The 19586-nt window shown below is 36.3% G+C and overlaps 3 non-coding genes across 3 annotated transcripts; 1 reads left to right on the top strand and 2 right to left on the bottom strand.

Annotated features, from left to right (window-relative positions):
* Window positions 1-15820: 15820 nt before the first annotated feature.
* Window positions 15821-15893, bottom strand: TRNAF-GAA (transfer RNA phenylalanine (anticodon GAA)). The gene has a single exon. It is a non-coding gene; the product is annotated as a tRNA-Phe (tRNA).
* Window positions 15894-17887: 1994 nt separating this feature from the next.
* On the top strand, window positions 17888-17961 carry TRNAT-UGU (transfer RNA threonine (anticodon UGU)). The gene has a single exon. It is a non-coding gene; the product is annotated as a tRNA-Thr (tRNA).
* A 1315-nt stretch (window positions 17962-19276) lies between these two features.
* Window positions 19277-19363, bottom strand: TRNAS-GGA (transfer RNA serine (anticodon GGA)). The gene has a single exon. It is a non-coding gene; the product is annotated as a tRNA-Ser (tRNA).
* Between the last annotated feature and the right edge of the window lie 223 nt (window positions 19364-19586).

Genomic DNA, 19586 nt, shown 5'->3' with positions numbered 1-19586 from the left:
CTTTAAGAAGTGAACGTCTTTTTTAGTAGCAGGGTCCGGGGACAAAATGGGAAAGACAATTTCACTATATTTCTGACCAGGAACGGGACCTATCACAAGAATATTTCTTTTATTGGGGCGATAGCTCTGAAAAGACAAATTGCCCATCTTTTCTTTCATCTCAGGAGAAATACGATCGGAAGGAGCTAATTCGAATCCTTCGGGTAAAATAAGAACAGCCCCCACATTCAAAGACCCTTTTTTCCCATTAGCAAGAACTTGTTTCAGTTGCTTATCATAGGGGATTCTTACAACTGCTTCAAATACAGTATCAGGAAGCACAGCTTGTGGAACCTCAATATCCACGGGCTTATTAGCTAAATGGCAATTGGCACATACAATACGCCCTGTTGCTTCTCGTGGATTTTCATAACCCTGCTGCGCAAAAATAGGATATGCATTTGAAATAGATGTCCGAGTAATTACATATATCACGATCAATACAGAAATAGATCGAGTCATCTGTTCCTTTATCCAAGAAAAGGTATTTCTATTTTGCATGGTCCAATCATTGATCCCTTAAATTTCTACAATAAATTAGGTAGGTAGCTAGTCTAGTTCCCTACCCACGATTCTGCCATTGTACTGGAATATAGGAGGAGTCGAACCCCCTGCACGGGTAGAAGTATAAAGTGAGTCAGATTAAAAAAAAAAGGTTTGTTTATGTACGAAGTAACATTATGATCTGATTGATAGCCGCGGGTCAAATGAATTCTTCATTCATTCATTGAATGATAAATCACTACAAGTGAAGGTGATACCCGATTTAAATAATGGAAGATCAAATATTTCAAAATTGTATCTAGAATAACTGGAAAAGTGGAAACAAGACCAGATATAATTTGATCGTTATAAGCAAAGCCAAAATCTTTGTAGACCGAACCGATCATTAGTTCCCAACCATGGGGCGAGTGGAATCCGATACATAAATCAGTTAATAAAAGAATAGAAAAAGCTTTTATTGTGTCGCTTAAGTTATATAGGAATTCCTGAATCCAAGAATTAAGAATGACAAGTTCCTCATTACCCAGAATAGAATAACCACTTAGAATAGCGAAACAGATTATATTTGCCGAGAAGTGCAAAATAATATGGATATTATTTTCATTGTATATTTTGACCAATTGTATCGTTTCTTTGTGGATTCCTATATGAAGCTTTTGTATCTGTGTCTCCGGGTACTCCTTTATCATTTCATCCAAATGAAATAGTTCTTCTAATTCTATGAATCTTTCTAGAATGTTCTTCTCTTGAATATCATTCAAAAAAGTTTCGGATTGCCTGGTATTCCACCAATTAATAACCCAGGGCTCTAGACTTTTATTAAATGAAAGAGAGATCCACCACGGCAAAAATACTATAGATACAAGATATGGGAGAGGGGTCAATGCTTTTTTTTTGACACTTTTTGTTCTGTGAATTGTTAATGAACCTACTTCATTCGTCGACTCCGTCTGATATTTCTATGAAGCATGAGTTCTATAACAAGGTATGTAACCTATGGATCCGTCTTTTTTTATTTGATTATTTGAATTCTTTATTTAGTCTTTGAATCTAGAAGGGGTATAGAAATGGAAGTTAGAATTAAAGATAAAAAGTCTGCCCCAAATGAATAAATGAGTAAGTTCCCAGATATCTCAGATATCTAAATTGGTCAAATTACACCAATTGAATTGCATCTTCATTTGTTTCTTTCGATGAGTGCCCGAAAGACCCAATTCACACTTCAAGTAATGAGTATTAGTCGGGTTTCGAGACGAAAGAACTCCCCTTGGATCAATCAATTATTCCAAAATGTTTCACTAGATGCCCGCACCGCGGGAATAATTGAGGGGATATTTCTGAAGAATATTGATGGTGAAATCAAAAATGTGTGGGAAACCCGAGATAAATTGGATGTTTATGAAAGATGCAATCCTTTTCAAGGAGCAAAAGAAAGGATCAAAATCGATTGAAAAAAAAGAGAGATAATTTACATCCGTCTGTATCTAACGTATCAATTCAACGAAATATTGGGTCTAAAAATAAAAATTCTGTACTGTATTCCGAAATGTTCTGTTCTGATATGTATGATGAATACATACTTACTAGACTTGTTACTAGTCTAACATAACAGAATTGGGTTGAGTCCCATATGCATAAAGCATAAAAAATAGTTTTGGTGAACAACAATTTAATTATTATGGTTGTTCCATATACGTCCACCTGTTTTATTCTATGGGCCACAGTGACAGTGGTATTAGACCAGAATATAATGGGGAAATAGAATATAACGTGTTTTGCTCGAATCAACACCTTGAAAGAAACTTCAGTTCAGTTAGATTCTATTATCAGTTAGATTCTATTATATTAAAGGTTAAAGGGGATTCCTGCCTTTCTTATCTCATGCCGGGAAAGCATTCATTATTCAATTCATTTCAAAATACTTCAATTGGTACGCGCAAGAAATAGGCCGATTCAGCAGCTTTTTGTTCAATTTCTCGTGGAGTCAAATTCTCATCCGTACGAGTCAAGGGAATGGCTCCCTGGCCTCTAATTTCCATATAAAGGACACGGCGAGGATAAAGACCCCCTTTAACTTCCATTCTGATTGACTGGATATCTCTCATAAGGAATCGTAGAAAAACGCGGCGATTTTTTCCAGGAAATCCCCAACGAAAAATACACACTATTCCTTCTTTTCTATCGAATCGATCATAACCACTACCTACATTCCACAAAATTGTGGACCACAAATAGGAACTAATGAACAGACCGGCTATTCCATAGAAAGCCATCACGATCCCTTGAGGGAAAAAAATTATTTGCTGAGACGGAAACAAAGATATGAGATTCCGACCAAGATAACTGGAAGTTCCAACCAATAAGAATGCTAGTGAGCCTAAAAAGAGGATACAGGCCCAGCAGAAATTACTTATTTTTCGAGACCCTGTTATAAGTTCTATCCATATACGTTCTGATCGCCAGTTCATATTAGATCCAGTTGCATTCTATTGGAATTGAGAGAATAGGCCAAATGAATTTAAATTTGACTTTACTATTTTTTTTGTCCCGAAGTAACTCTCATCAACTAGCACTATTATGATGTGAACCCTTAGGGGTAATTCATCAAATTGGGTAGATGTAAAATAATAACATCTTCTTCATACGATCCCACAATGTATATCTACATAACATATAGATACATTGACTTTCCATTTTTCCACTGATGTATTTTTTCTTAAAAAAAAGCTATACTGCATATATATGCATTTTTTCATATATCATGTATCCGCATGCATAAGATTTTTTTTTTTTTTGTGTTCGAAAGGAACCATATCCAGACCAGACGTGGTACCATATTCTACTAAATAGATATCTGTATTATGATCCAAGTCCAAGTGTTGATTGATTAGATTTGGTCCCACTGAACCTAAACAATCTTGTTTTTTTGAACATGAAGAGATAAAGACGCCATTGCAATTGCCGGAAATACTAGGCCTACTAAAGGCACAAAAAAAGAGGGAAAGTTTAAATCTGTCATAGAATGGGTACCCCGATTTAATATTTGTACCTCTTATAAAGATATAATAAAATAAGTATGTGAATTAAATTATAAGTATTATATATTATATTATAAGTATTATTAAGTATATAATAAGAAGTACAACAAATGTAGAACTAAATAAGCGTGTTTATACGACTCCACACGAAATACATATAATCCGCTTTATTATTGTATTGTATTGTTGTTCTTGTGCCCTTAATCTTCTAATAAAGAGTTTCTTACGAGTTACTGAAGGGTTTGTTAGGATTCGACCCGACAGGGATTCATAGTACAATACAAAATGTGGGTTCTCGGGAGATATAGAAATCTGAAGGAAATATAGAAAGATGCAACACTTTGATTATAGGATTATAGATTTTATCTATATTCCATATATTAATATAATACTATTAATTTAATTAATAGTATTAATGTAATGGTAATGCGTAAGAAGTAATAAAAAACATGGAATTCTTTTGATTTTTTATTTTCATTTTGAAATTCTATTCCACGAAAGCAAGAATTCACTCTTTTCTCCTGTTGAAAGAGGGTTACTGATTAGTAATCAGTAATAGGGGTAGGAAAAAAAAATAGATTAGATCCGTACAAAAGAATGAAAAGTCATTATCTGAAACTTCTGATTCTAGAACTGAACTTATGTCACCAAAGAAAACTCCATTCTTCTTATTGTGACTTTGATTCCAATAAACTAAAGTTCGTTACAAATAATTGAGATTAGTGTTTTGAATTTTGATTCAAGGGAAAGAAGCCATGTAGCTGAAATAACTCACTCAGAACGCCCTTTAAAGGATTACGCGGTACGATTAGGTCGAATAAGCCCTTAGAGAATAAATACTCAGCACCTTGTGAACCGTCGGGTACTGTCTTATTCAATGTTTGTTCAATTACTCTTTTACCCGCAAATGCAATGTAGGCATTTGGTTCGGCAATAATGATATCTCCGAGCATACCAAAACTGGCTGTTACTCCACCGGTTGTAGGGGATGTAAGGATTGATACATAGAATAACTTTCTAGTTGATTGATAATCATATGAAGCAGAAGATATTTTAGCCATTTGCATCAAACTCAAACTTCCTTCTTGCATGCGTGCTCCTCCAGAAGCACACACCATAATAACAGGTAGAGATCTATTAGTAGCATACTCGATCAAACGGGTGATTTTCTCGCCTACTACGGATCCCATACTACCCCCCATGAAGTGAAAATCCATAACCCCAATTGCTATAGGAATGCCATTTAGTTGACCTATGCCTGTTTGAACAGCCTCAGTTAAACCTGTCTTTCTTTGATAAGAATCGATACGATCCTTATAAGGTTCCTCTTCCGAGTGAAATTCAATGGGATCGATAGAGACCATGTCCTCATCCATAGGTTCCCAAGTGCCCGGATCAATCAAAAGTTCAATTCTATCTGAACTGCCCATTTTCAAATGATATCCACATTGTTCACAAATATTCATTTTTGATCGAAAAAATTTCTTATAATTTAATCCATAACAATTTTCACATTGAACCCATAAATGTTTGTATTTTTGATTTATATCGAAATCATTAGATCTTCCTCTGATGTTGAAATCACTGTCATTACCGCCAGTTCTTATACTAGAACTCTCACTGTCATTACCACTTAAACTTTCACTAAAAATGTAACCATAAATGTCACTATCACTGTCATTATCGTTACCACTTGAAATGTCACTATCAATACTGATATCAGAACGAAGATAACTATCAATGCAACTATTAATGTGATTATTCCAATCATATTTAGTATCATACATGTAACAATCATAGTCGCGATTGTCATTCTTAGTCCCGCTATTCAGATAACTAGAAAAATAACTTTCTAGTTCACTCAAAAAAGAACTCTCATTGTCAATCTCAAAAATCCGATTTTCAATATCAAAATATACGGAATAACTGTCACCATTACTATCCCTAACTAAAAAAGTGTCATCAGAGATGAAACTCCAAATGTCCCTGGCGCCGAATAAATGATCAACATGACTGGAACTCAAAATACCACTATCACTCCAACTATGAATGTTTTTATCCGTATCATTTATAATGGGGTCCTCACTTCCATTGGTATTTCCAATAGGATGACCAAGGCTACCCCTTGATTTACTTAGCCCACGCCAGTGTTCTAACTCCCCGTTAGACAACATCGAATTGAACCACCACTTTTCCATAGAGCCTTCCTGCCCCCTATTTGAATGAAAATACAATAGATGAATAGTCATTCTATGAATAATCAGTTTACTATTTTATTTCTTATCTGAACAAGCATATAGGTTCAATCACTAGAATCATTAACTAATGACGAGTAAGAGTAAGTATTGAAATAAATTCTTTTTTTGTGGGAATTTAATTCGGGGTATCAATTTACTTATATATTATATGATATATGATGGAACCCCTTCTTCAATTAGAAATATAAAGAGAGGTTTCTCCCATGTTGTGTACAAATTCTCATCGAAAAGATAAATATTTCTTCCCCATGAAGCATTTTTTTTTTTTTTCGTATAATCTCGTATGTATAAGAGAATAATAAGTTTCTATTGCAACACGGAATGAAAAAGACAATATACAGGATGGGTAGAAGGAGTTGTGACCCTTTACTTGCTTGATTTATGGTCCGAAGCTACGGGATCTACGGGATATAATATAATATAAAATGATCCACCAATCCTAAGGATCCATAGGATTCATTATGGACCCCACGATAGAAGCATTGAGTTATTTAGCCTTAGCCTTAGATCTTATCGTGGGTTTCTACCTTGTATATTATATATTAATTTAAGGCAAGGTATACACATATTGATATATGCAAGATAGAGGCAATGGGATCTTTATTCTTTATTCGGCTCAATCCTTTTAATAAAAGATTGGGCCGAGTTTAATTGCAATTAGGGGAACAAACGAGAATTACTGGATTACAGGGTATCCATTGCCGGGAATTCGAATTTGATCTCCTTCCATACTTCACAAGCAGCCGCTAGTTCAGGGCTCCATTTGGCAGCTTCACGGATAACTTCATTACCTTCACGAGCAAGATCGCGCCCCTCATTACGAGCTTGTACACACGCTTCTAAAGCCACCCTATTAGCTACTGCACCAGGTGCATTTCCCCAAGGGTGTCCTAAAGTTCCTCCGCCGAACTGTAGTACGGAATCATCCCCAAAGATCTCGGTCAGGGCAGGCATATGCCAAACGTGAATACCCCCGGAAGCCACGGGCAAAACACCTGGAAGAGAGACCCAATCTTGAGTGAAATAAATACCGCGACTTCGGTCTTTTTCAACAAAATCATCACGTAGTAAATCAACAAAACCCAAAGTGATTTCCCGCTCCCCTTCCAATTTACCTACTACGGTACCGGCGTGAATATGATCTCCACCGGACAAACGTAATGCTTTTGCAAGTACCCGGAAGTGCATACCATGATTCTTCTGTCTATCAATAACTGCATGCATTGCGCGATGGATGTGAAGAAGTAGGCCATTGTCTCGGCAATAATGAGCCAAGCTAGTATTTGCGGTGAACCCTCCCGTTATGTAGTCATGCATGACAATAGGAGCTCCCAATTCTCTGGCAAATACGGCCCTTTTGATCATTTCTTCACATGTACCCGCAGTTGCATTTAAGTAATGTCCTTTGATTTCACCTGTTTCGGCCTGTGCTTTATAAATTGCTTCGGCACAAAATAAGAAACGGTCTCTCTCCAACGCATAAATGGTTGGGAGTTCACGTTCTCATCATCCTTGGTAAAATCAAGTCCACCGCGGAGACATTCATAAACCGCTCTACCGTAGTTCTTCGCCGATAACCCCAATTTGGGTTTAATAGTACATCCCAACAGAGGACGACCATACTTGTTCAATTTATCTCTCTCAACTTGGATACCATGAGGGGGGCCTTGGAAAGTTTTGATATAAGCAGGAGGAATTCGTAGATCCTCCAGACGCAAAGCTCGTAAGGCTTTGAACCCAAATACATTACCTACAATGGAAGTAAACATGTTAGTAACAGAACCCTCTTCAAAAAGATCTAAAGGGTAAGCTACATAAGCAATATATTGATTTTCCTCCCCAGGAACGGGCTCGATGTGGTAGCATCGTCCTTTGTAACGATCAAGGCTAGTAAGTCCATCAGTCCACACAGTTGTCCATGTACCAGTAGAAGATTCGGCAGCTACTGCAGCCCCTGCTTCCTCGGGCGGAACCCCCGGTTGAGGAGATACTCGGAATGCTGCCAAGATATCAGTATCTTTGGTTTGATATTCAGGAGTATAATAAGTCAATTTGTAATCTTTAACACCAGCTTTGAATCCAACACTTGCTTTAGTCTCTGTTTTTGGTGACATAAGTCCCTCCCTACCACTCATGAATTAAGAATTCTCACAACGACAAGGTCTACTCGACATGTACATGTATTAGGCGCGAATGAAATCTTTCACAGGACAGGAATCCTTCACAAAATTATCAACTAAATATTATCAATTATCAATTAATTAAAATGGTTCATGTTCATTATTAGACCATGGTATTTGATTCGCCAAATACATCATTATTGTATACTCTTTCATATGTATGGCGCAACCCAATCTTTGTTTTGCAAATTCTCTCTTATTTTTTGAATCTAAATAGAATAAGAAATTCACTCTTGACAGCGATACATGTTGTATATGTAAATAAATCCTAGAAGGGAAAATAGGCGGAAATCAATAAATATGCTGATAAATAAGGAACAACGGCCAATAAGATAGAAATGATGAATCATAAACAGAGTTCAGGTTCGAATTCCATAGAGAATTTGTATGGGATTGTCTATAATGATAGATAAATAAAACACTTACTTATGATTCTTATTCATATTCTTGATATTTTTTCCTTGAATAAAGGGTTGGTTGAACTTCAAAATTAACTCATTGAATAAATAAACGGTTGAATTCGATTTGGCTGTATGGTACCGGCGAAATCGGGCGCTAACTCCCATTTCTATTTCTTATTGAATTAACCGATCAACTTGATATCGGACATTTATTTTCGATTCGATAATTATTCGCAATTAATTTCGACACATTTCATTATTATTATTATATTATGTTATGAGAATCAATCCTACTACTTCTGGCCCGGGTGTTTCCACGCTTGAAGAAAAAAACCTGGGGCGTATTGCTCAAATCATTGGTCCGGTGCTGGATGTAGCTTTTCCTCCGGGCAAGATGCCTAATATTTACAACGCTTTGGTAGTTAAGGGTCGAGATACTGTTGGTCAGCAAGTTAATGTAACTTGTGAGGTACAGCAATTATTAGGAAATAATCGAGTTAGAGCTGTAGCTATGAGTGCTACAGATGGCCTAATGAGAGGGATGGAAGTGATTGACACGGGGGCTCCTCTAAGTGTTCCGGTTGGTGGAGCTACTCTAGGACGAATTTTCAACGTTCTCGGGGAGCCTGTTGATAATTTAGGTCCTGTAGATACTCGTACAACATTTCCTATTCATAGATCCGCGCCTGCTTTTATCCAGTTAGATACCAAATTATCTATCTTTGAAACAGGGATTAAAGTGGTGGATCTTTTAGCTCCTTATCGCCGTGGAGGAAAAATTGGGCTATTCGGTGGAGCTGGAGTGGGTAAAACAGTACTCATCATGGAATTGATCAACAACATTGCCAAAGCTCATGGAGGTGTATCCGTATTTGGTGGAGTGGGCGAACGTACTCGTGAAGGAAATGATCTTTACATGGAAATGAAAGAATCCGGAGTTATTAATGAACAAAATCTTGCAGAATCAAAAGTCGCTCTAGTCTATGGTCAGATGAATGAACCGCCGGGAGCTCGTATGAGAGTTGGTTTGACTGCCCTAACCATGGCGGAATATTTCCGGGATGTTAATGAACAAGACGTACTTCTATTTATCGACAATATCTTTCGTTTCGTTCAAGCAGGATCAGAAGTATCCGCCCTATTAGGTAGAATGCCTTCCGCTGTGGGTTACCAACCCACTCTTAGTACAGAAATGGGTTCTTTGCAAGAAAGAATTACCTCTACCAAAGAAGGATCCATAACTTCCATTCAAGCAGTTTATGTACCTGCGGACGATTTGACCGACCCTGCCCCTGCTACAACATTTGCACATTTAGATGCTACTACCGTACTATCAAGAGGATTAGCTGCCAAGGGCATCTATCCAGCAGTGGATCCTTTAGATTCAACGTCAACGATGCTCCAACCTAGGATCGTAGGCGAAGAACATTATGAAACTGCGCAAAGAGTTAAGCAAACTTCACAACGTTACAAAGAACTTCAGGATATTATAGCTATCCTTGGGTTGGACGAATTATCTGAAGAGGATCGTTTAACCGTAGCAAGAGCACGAAAAATTGAGCGTTTCTTATCACAACCCTTCTTCGTAGCAGAAGTTTTTACCGGTTCTACAGGAAAATATGTTGGTCTCGCAGAAACAATTAGGGGGTTTCAACTGATCCTTTCCGGAGAATTAGATGGTCTTCCCGAGCAGGCCTTTTATTTGGTAGGTAACATCGATGAAGCTACCGCGAAGGCTATGAACTTAGATGTGGAGAGCAAATTGAAGAAATGACCCTAAAGCTTTGTGTACTGACTCCTAATCGAATTATTTGGGATTCAGAAGTGACAGAAATTATTTTATCTACTAATAGTGGCCAAATTGGTGTATTACCAAATCACGCCCCTATTGCCACAGCAGTAGATATAGGTATTTTGAGAATATGCCTTAACGATCAACGGGTAACGATGGCTCTGATGGGTGGTTTCGCTAGAATAGGCAATAATGAGATCACCATTTTAGTAAATGATGGTGAGAGGGGTAGTGACATTGATCCGCAAGAAGCTCAGCGAACTCTTGAAATAGCGGAAGCTAACTTGAGTAAAGCTGAAGGCAAGAGACAGGTAATTGAGGCGAATCTAGCTCTCAGACGAGCTAGGACACGCGTAGAGGCTGTCAATGCTATTTCGTTTTCGTAATCGTCGATGCATCAGAATAATCAAAAGAAGCTCCGTTTATACACCTTATTTGGATTCCACCAATTGGATACAATCAAGTGTAATCTGATGCAAGGAAAAAAATACAAACATAAAGTATGAATAGTGGGAGGATAATAGGGAAAGGGTAAAAGATTAATTAAAAAATAGGAAAGGGTGGGTAGAAAAACTTATTAGAGACCATTGACTCCGGTATCTAATAAGTTATACCTACTATTGGATTTGAACCAATGACTCCTGCCGTATGAAAGCAATACTCTAACCGCTGAGTTAAGTAGGTCATTTATCATCACAAAGAAAAAAAAAAGGAAGACCCCTCGCATGGGCATTATAGATGGAATACTACTTCTAAGCAATACCAATCTTTGTCAGTAAAGGGGTCAGAGAGCTATCATATGGGACCATAGAATATCCATCTTGACAAGATATTATCTAGATGTTAAGATATCTATGACAAGGGCTATAGCTCAGTTAGGTAGAGCACCTCGTTTACACGCGCGCCAATGCTTTTTCAGGGGAGTTCATCATGCAATCAACAGAATTGATCTTATTGATAAATCGGTGTCTTACTCCATGGATTCGAGGGAACAAGAGAACAATAGCCTGACAAATCTTTGGTTCGGTCCGATTCAGGTACCAATTTAAAATAGAACCCATCATTGATTTGATAATTGATAAGGTGAATACCTAGTCTATTCAATGCTAGGCATAATGGGTATAAGGACCTCAAAATAACATAACCTCTTTTCGCCCTATGAGCTTTAAGGTGTATGAAGTATCATATTTGACTCTTTGAGCGGAGCGATAGAGACTCAACCTAACTTAGGTTGATCTAGGCCGGAGGCAGACCTACGTCAAGGCAATCCTTCTTTGAAAACACTTTGGTATTGCTCCTGGATCAGAATACAAAAAATGAATCAGAGCACGTGGAACCATCTCGTTATCTTCCTGTCAAGAAAAAGTATGGTGGACTAGCCGATTCTTATATCAGTTAACGAAAGAGCCCAATGCAAAAAAAATGCATGTTGGGTCTTTGAAACAGTTCGAATCATTTAGATAATACTCAGTTTGATCTGTTTTACCGAGAAGGTCTACGGTTCGAGTCCGTATAGCCCTATATATTTTGACATCCGTGTCATTTTGACATTTTTGTGTAGCTCTCATTTTCTCACATTAGTGCTTGTGGCTGGCCCGCGCGGTGGGTTGGCAAAGCAAGTAGTCTTCTGTTTCTGCACAATACTTATTTTTTTTTTATTCCAACCTAATCTAATTCAATTGTTCATCATTCCAATTCTACTGGTCCTTCCTTCCGATACAGACTTTATGCAAGCAAGAAGATTGGGGGCCTGTTTGAACTTGCACGGGCTGGGGATCCTTCTGACTCATCGCTTTGTTGTTCCACAATAACTCCAATGCAGTGCATTGTTTCAGAGATAAAAAATGGACGCTAACCTATAACCTAAACGTATCAACGTTTGCACCCTCTTCTATTTCTATGAGTCTATTTTTGGATTTGGTCTGTCGAATCGTTCAACAACGCCTGATTCCATTAGAAGTATCTTATGCGGATCATTTATGATTCAGCCGATTCTACGACTGTGGTACACTCCATTGTGTAGGTTTACTTCAAAGGAAACAAACCTTTTTATTGTCACGAAACCTAACCCCTTGGGTAGTCTTATCAGATGTTATTAACAAGTATTTCAAATCATTTCAAATCGCGATTTTGAGTCCTAGAAATTGGTCCGAAATGGAATGACTTCTTCAAGACTTCTATTCTAAGTCTAATTAAATAACTCGATTCTTTATTCTCTCTAGGGGGACCATCGGGGGTAGGGAGTACAAGTCAAAAGTCTATAATTTGGTATAGGAATCCATGAGTTGTTATATATCTATTTATATGGAAATATGGAAGTTTATATGGAAATATGGAAGGATTTCTCACAATTTAACAGATTGAATCAAATCAATTAAGTATAAATTTGGGACAAAGGGAGAGAATCTAATTGGCCGATGCATTCTATTTCCGTATCTGTATCGAATCAATAGACAGAATGACGATCCTCTAACCAGACCCTAATGAAAAGAATACATCAACACAAACCAAGTGGAATATACCATAAATCCTAAGATAGAAATCCCTAGGCATTCTACTACATCTGACTATTTGTGTTGTGATATTATAAAAGAAAAAAAAAAAAGAGAGAAAAATTTACCCAAGCCAGGCTTATTATTTATTAGAATTTTTATTCTATTATTATTCAAATTATATTAGAAATTTGATATAATATATATTTATATTATATTAAATATTAATTCAATTTCATATTTTGAATTTTCTGTTAATTTAAATATTAATTAATATATTAATATAACATTGTTATGTTATATATTTATATTTAATATTTTTTTTTTATGATTTTATGAATAGAAATAATATTCATATTATTTTCATATTATTTCAAATAGTCTTTAATTACTTTTTTATTTTAAGAAAATCCGAAACAAAACAAAGTGAGAGAGTTTTTTTGTATAAAAACATAATATGTCTACATCCTGAATGGAATCGAAGTAAATGTAAGTGGGATTCCGTTGGATGAATCTTGAAACGAGACATGATTCATAGCAAACAAATGAAACTACGTGGTTCCACCCTAATTGGTGTTTCGACTAAATAGTTATGAATAAATTGACAATTAAAATTCGAATTGACTAATTCGGTATATTCCACATTAATAGGAGTGCATCTATGTTTCTGCTTCACGAATATGATATTTTTTGGGCATTTCTGATAATATCAAGTGTTATTCCTATTTTGGCATTTTTTATTTCCGGAGTTTTAGCCCCGATTAGTGAAGGACCGGAGAAGCTCTCCAGTTATGAATCGGGTATAGAACCAATGGGGGATGCTTGGTTACAATTCCGAATCCGCTATTACATGTTTGCTCTAGTTTTTGTTGTTTTTGATGTTGAAACGGTCTTTCTTTATCCATGGGCAATGAGTTTCGATGTATTGGGTCTATCCGTATTTATAGAAGCTTTCATTTTCGTGCTTATCCTAATTGTTGGTTCAGTTTATGCATGGCGAAAAGGAGCATTGGAATGGTCTTAACCCCTGAATCCTCAGACAATAAAAAAGAAGGAAAAGGTTACATTGAGACAGTTATGAATTCTATTGAATTTCCGTTACTTGACCGAACAGCCCAAAATTCAGTTATTTCAACTACACCGAATGACCTCTCGAATTGGTCAAGACTCTCCAGTTTATGGCCACTTCTCTACGGTACCAGTTGTTGCTTCATTGAGTTTGCTTCATTAATAGGATCTCGATTCGACTTTGATCGTTATGGGCTGGTACCAAGATCAAGTCCTAGGCAGGCGGACCTAATTTTAACAGCCGGCACGGTAACAATGAAAATGGCTCCTTCTTTAGTGAGATTATATGAGCAAATGCCTGAACCGAAATATGTCATTGCTATGGGAGCTTGTACCATTACAGGGGGGATGTTTAGTACCGATTCTTATAGTACCGTTCGGGGAGTCGATAAGCTAATTCCTGTGGATGTCTATTTGCCGGGCTGCCCACCCAAACCAGAGGCAATTATGGATGCTATAACGAAACTTCGTAAGAAAGTCTCTCGAGAAATCTATGAAGATAGAATTGGGTCTCAACAGGAAAATCGATATTTTACTACCAATCACAAGTTTCATGTTGAGCGAAGTACTCATACTGGAAATTATGATCAAGGATTACTCTACCAGTCCCCATCTACTTCAGAGATACCTTCTGAAGCATTTTTCAAATACAAAAGTTCAGTGTCTTCCCACGAATTATTGAATTAGGAAAGGCAGGATGCTTTTGTGTTGTCCAGGATAACAAGCAGTGGGTCAATCTTCATAAATTTCATCGGCAATTTGAAATACTCATACAAATGTGGGAGAGATCAAGAAGATGCAGGGTCGTTTATCCGCTTGGCTAGTCAAGCATGAGCTAGTTCATAGATCTTTGGGCTTCGATTACCAAGGAATAGAGACTTTACAAATAAAACCCGAGGATTGGTACTCCATTGCTGTCATTTCATATGTATATGGTTACAATTATCTACGTTCCCAGTGTGCCTATGATGTAGCACCAGGCGGATTGTTAGCTAGCGTGTATCATCTTACGAGAATACAGTATGGTGTGGATCAACCCGAAGAGGTATGCATAAAAGTATTTGCCCCAAGGACGAATCCTAGAATCCCGTCTGTTTTCTGGATTTGGAAAAGCGCAGACTTTCAAGAGCGGGAATCCTATGATATGTTGGGAATCGCTTATGAGAATCATCCACGCCTGAAACGTATCTTGATGCCCGAAAGTTGGCTAGGCTGGCCTTTACGTAAGGATTATATTACCCCCAATTTCTATGAAATACAAGATGCTCATTGAATGATAAGATGAATGATAAGAAACTAATCTTCACTTATACGACTCCAGATATTCAAGGAATCTTTTTACGTTCTGTTCTAGATGAAACGGAGTAACTGGCCTTTCATTCGTACTATGGATGGGCTGCTAAAGAAGCTTCATTTAGATTCTCAAATTTTGAAGAGTCCCATTTCAGATGAGCAGAGCCTGTAGGATGAATCAAAAGAGTTCTGCACCATGAACTTTGTACCGCGCGCATCGCTTAGATGGGGCCACGGAAAGCTGCATAGAAGGGAGTGAATAAATGGGAAAGTGAAGAAATAGAATATGAAATAAAATCGTAAATTCTGAAATAAAAAAAGAAAAATTCAGAAATTAAATAAAATAAAAAAGGATCGGATTTTTTGGACTGTCTCTGAAATGAACCCTGCCTTTTCCTATCCTTCAACTCCTCCAGACTAGTCTTTTAGGGTTTTCGACCAACTAACTTCGACTTCGGATATGTATGAAGTATTAACATTCTTTTTGTGCGGGAAGAGATACAGTATGAACAAACAAACAAAAAAGAGGAGGGAACGGAATCCAATTATTTTCTTTACTCATATCTTTACCCATCTACTCGTTTTTTACCCATCTACAAGACGGAGGCGTCTATCTATACATCTAGATGTAGATGGATAAATATGTATTATGCTCTGGACTATTAACGCATATAATATTAAATAATATTAATATGGGTTCTGACTCTATTGATTTATTTGTATGAGTATCTTATCTATTCGATACATTAACCACGTGCCAGGAACCAGATTTGAACTGGTGACACGAGGATTTTCAGTCCTCTGCTCTACCAGCTGAGCTATCCCGACCATTCTCGATGCATGATCCTACTAAAAGAAAAAGAAAGCTTGGGCCTATGTCAATGAAAGGGACTCAAAAAGCATTAACTTACCTAAATAAAGTCGGTAATTTGTTGGATCTTCAAAAAGGAGACTTTGTAAATGTAAGTGTAAGAGTAATGATATGAACTGTGAAAGGTTCCGTAATGGAGATTCTTTGCCCATCCATATATGGATGGGCATTTGTACGTATATCATATCTATCACAGTGAGAAGAGAGAAAGATTTCTGGCCGGATCCATTTGTGAAAGAGTAGAGTAAGTGAAAAACATATCTAATTTTGAACCACTGATAAAAAAAAAAGAGGATAAATGCTTAGGGAGTCAAATAGGCCTTTTATTGGGGATAGAGGGACTTGAACCCTCACGATTTCTAAAGTCGACGGATTTTCCTCTTACTATAAATTTCATTGTTGTCAGTATTGACATGTAGAATGGGACTCTATCTTTATTCTCGTCTCACTCGATTAATCAATCCTTAAAAAGATCTATCAGACATCCTTAAAAAGATCTATCAGACTCTGGTGTGATAGTCGATTTGATCACTGACTATTCGATTCTTCCTTCTGCTTCTGAAATTATTATTCTGAAATTTTTAGAAAAAAAAAATATGGATTCGGGTCGTGATTAATCTTTGATATTTCAGTACGTATACGTACATATCTAGGGTCATCCCACTCTGGAGTTTCGATAGAAGGATTCTTCTACCAATGTAGTAAAGTCAACCCCATTCGTTAGAACAGCTTCCGTTGAGTCTCTGCACCTATCCTTTTTTTTTTCTGAAAACAGGATTTGGCTCAGGATTGCCCATTTTTAATTCCAGGGTTTCTCTGAATTTGGAAGTTACCACTTAGTAGGTTTCCATACCAAGGCTCAATCCAATCAAGTCCGTAGCGTCTACCAATTTCGCCATATCCCCCTCCCTCTTCCTTATGAGAAAGAAATCACATTGTGACCCCCCCTTCTTTTCTTTCATTTATCTTGGAGCCGTTGAATTCATTAGATACAGGCCCTTATTCCTATATCAAAGAGGTGTGTCCCTATTATATTTCTTGACCAGCTTCTTTCATCCCTATCGGAGTGGCGGGCCCATATTTGATATGATCCAATCAGAAATGATTCTATCATTGATGTATCCGCAATTCAATATGGATGGATATATCCCACGTCACATATATATATATGTCTTTACACCCCTTATTTTTTTAGCGCTATTTGGAATACTGGAACGGTCGATATTCATTCTTTTTTTATCGTCTTATCCCCTCCCTTTCCGAATGAAACCAGAGGAATGTCTCATTATGCTCTGGACTGCAGCCTTATCTTTATCTTATCCTTTCCTTTATCTTATCCTTTCCTTAGGAAGGATCTCCTATACTATAGGAATTCCTATAGTGTAAATAAATAGAATTTCTAAATTTCTATAACTATATATAGAATATATAACTAAGCTAATTTTTATTTTTTAGTTTATTTTATTAAGATTAAGTAATTAATATTACTAATATTACATAATCATAATATAATCTAATTAATATTAATAATATAATATATTAATATTATATTATTATTTATTATTACATAACAACATTAATATTAATAATTACATTATTAATATTAATGTTGTCATAATTAATATTATATTCTATTTAATATTAATATTGTATTATTAATATAATATTGATATTGTATTTATATAATTGTATTTGTATTTATATAATTGTATTTATATATATATATATTATATATAATAATAATAATTAATAATAATTATAATAATAATAAAAACAAACTACTCTTTATTTATTTATTATAATTATATTAATTATTAATAATAGATATTAATAATAGATAAATAAATAGATAAATAAAATAAAAAAATAAATAAATAGCTAATTACTAATAGCTAAGTCCCAGTAGTTTCCCGAAATCCTATGCACTATTTCTGTTATGTGAGCCCGCTTAGCTCGCTTAGCTCAGGGGTTAGAGCATCGCATTTGTAATGCGATGGTCCATCGGTTCGATTCCGATAGCCGGCTTTTCCATTTTATTCGATTTTTTCCATGATTGATATTGATATTGATAATGTCTCCTTGAGATCAAGAGAAATTGAAAAGACTTTTCAATTTTCTCCAAATGTCGGGTCAACATAGTATGTTACGGGAACTCCCAACTATGAATAAAAAAAGAATAAAAAAATGGATTGAAGCTGTTAGATCTCTACAGAACAAGAAAGGGATACTTAACTTCCTATATATAACTATATAAAAATAATCTGGTTATTGAGACAATTCATCTCATTCTTCTTTATAGTATTTCAGCGAGTTTTAGCTTCGTTTTATCGTTTTAGTTTCAGTCTTAATTTTTTTATTCTGTGAAATCCAATTTCAATAAAATAAGGAGTCCTTTATGTCTCGTTACCGAGGGCCTCGTTTCAAAAAAATACGCCGTCCTGGGGGCTTTACCGGGACTCACTAGTAAAAGACCTAGATCCGGAAGTGATCTTAGAAACCAACCGCGTTTCCGGGAAAAGATCTCAATATCGTATTCGTCTAGAAGAAAAAACAAAAAATTGCGTTTTTCATTATGGTCTGACAGAGCGGCCAATTGCTTAGATATGTTTCGTATCGCTGGGAAAAGCCAAAGGGTCAACAGGTTCAAGTTTTACTACAACTACTTGAAATTGCGTTTGGATAACATCCTTTTTCGATTGGGTATGGCTTCGACCATTCCTGGAGCTAGACAACTAGTTAACCATAGACATATTTTAGTTAATGGTCGTATAGTAGATATCCCAAGTTATCGGTGTAAACCCCGAGATATTATTACTACGAGAGATGAACAAAGATCCAGAGCTCTGATTCAAAATTATGTGGATTCATCTCCCCGCGAGGAATTGCCAAAAACATTTGACTCTTGACTCATTTCCAATATAAAGGAATAGTAAATCAAATAATAGATAGTAAATGGATCGGCTTAAAAAATCAATGAATTACTAGTCGTGGAAATATTATTCCCGTCAGACTTAAAACTTAATTAAAATAAAATAATTAAGCTTTGGACAATACAATTTTGTCTACCCTGTTTCACCAAACAAAGTAAATAGAAACTAAGTTAAGGGATTTAATCCGGATTTTTCCCCCATTTTCGTATCCTTTTCGTATCCCAAGTGGATCCGCGGTCAGATTCTCATTCCTTGTCCACCCCTTTCCGATCCGATATTTTATCTACCACAGTAATTGGCAATAGAGAATCACTAGAAAGCAAAGGCCCTACTCTTGGAATAATGGTATCCATTGTTATTTGATACATTTGTGGTTGGTAACGTTGGTAAATTAGGTGTAGGTCAAGGTACGGAAAGAGAGGGATTCGAACCCTCGGTAAGCAAAAGCCTACATAGCAGTTCCAGTGCTACGCCTTGAACCACTCGGCCACCTTTCCCACAGAATCTTAGGATTATTGCCCGGAAACCCGGTGAATAGCGAGTCATTCATATTATTTTATTGAATTTTTTATTGCAAATACAATAAAGGTACGACCGATCTATTATAAATCGAAAACTTTTTCGTCAAACAAAGATCTTTCCTTCGAGGCTCGAGGGATAAAAACACATTTTTTTTTTATTTTAATATTAACTTAATATTAAAAAAACCTATCTATTCAT

The sequence above is a fragment of the Aristolochia californica genome, unplaced genomic scaffold (genome assembly GCF_029961685.1).
Source record: "Aristolochia californica isolate CCGP_79_NKW_82.1479 unplaced genomic scaffold, dmAriCali1.0.hap1 SCAF_270, whole genome shotgun sequence".
NCBI lineage: Eukaryota > Viridiplantae > Streptophyta > Magnoliopsida > Piperales > Aristolochiaceae > Aristolochia > Aristolochia californica.
This window is presented reverse-complemented; position numbering and strand designations above follow the sequence as displayed.